Genomic DNA, 1411 nt, shown 5'->3' on the forward strand with positions numbered 1-1411 from the left:
TGCCCTTTGACCGTTCGTGATTTCACTGTAGCTAATGTGGCGTATAAATAAAGGGGTGACTAATTATTACAATTACAGCTACAAAAACTTTGCTTAGAAAAAAAGGGGATAACTTTAACTTGAGTTTTGCCCTGCACCAGGACACCAAAATCTAATGATATTGAAGAGGGTGTGTACAAATGTGAATAATAATTATTATAAAGCGGACTGTGCTTCTTTTGCGTGAATATCCTATGTCATGTTGATCTAGTTCTAGAACTAAAACAAAAACCTTGTAATTTTAACTTGTACAAAGTAAAACATGTTTTTTTCGGTTGCTGATTCCAAAGTAGAAATAGAAAAAGTAGGGGATTATCTGTTTTGGTTCTGATTGTGTACAACGGTATCTCAAGCATGTATTTATTTGCGAAATTTGACGATCAAGTAGCCTCAACTTTGAATTTTAAACTGCTAAACTTGTAGCATACAAACAATATCTGAGTATGAATGTGTACTGTGTACCCGCCAATTTCAAAACATGCGACATGCGAGTAAACTAATAAACTAGATTAGATCTAGATCTAGATCTAGAACTAGATTTTTTTAATAGATCTAAATCTAGATCTAGAGATCTAGCCTATTTCTTGACTCTTTTTGTCTTGTCATTGACCTTGTTCGTTGGGATTATGTGCATTGATTAGGCCTAAGCACGTTGTCAAGGTGAGTCTATTTGTATTGTTTATCCTGTTTAAAATTCTGACATGTCTTTGTTGTTATTGTAAGTTTTCCTTGATGGTAGAATCTAGATCTATATCTAGAAATCTAATAGATCTAGATCTAGAGAGCTAGATTCTAATGTAGATCTAGAAATCTAGTAGATCTAGATCTAGATTTTAGAGAGCTAGATTCTAATGTAGATCTAGATCTAGATTCTAGATCTAGATCTCTAGATCTAGATCTCTAGATCTAGACTAGATTCTAGATCTCCTCTTTCAATGTCTTAACATATACTATGCAGGTTTAATCAAATGGACAACATGAAAACCCGATGACAATGCCAAAAGACGCGCTATTATTACACACCTATTTCTATTAAAAACCCAATTTGTAGGCTCTAGATCTTTGGTAAATTTGTCTTATAGCCTAATTTCTGCCATCCTTAATTAGACTAGAAATCTAGAGGTTACTTAAACTTAAAATACTTGAGCATGAGACGGGAGAGAAAGTAAAATAATGCCCTGCCTTTATGAATAGGTCTAGATCTAGATCTAGATCTAGACATAGGCCTAAGTTGCATCTGTAAATCTAGGCCTAGATCTAGATCTAGATTTAGATCTATATCTAGATTTAGATCTAAATCTTGAGTCTAGATCTTGATTTTTAGATCTAGATCTAGATTCTAGATCTAGATCTATCTAGCTAGAATCTAGAT

This window comes from Aplysia californica, unplaced genomic scaffold (assembly GCF_000002075.1).
Source record: "Aplysia californica isolate F4 #8 unplaced genomic scaffold, AplCal3.0 scaffold00244, whole genome shotgun sequence".
Lineage (NCBI taxonomy): Eukaryota > Metazoa > Mollusca > Gastropoda > Aplysiida > Aplysiidae > Aplysia > Aplysia californica.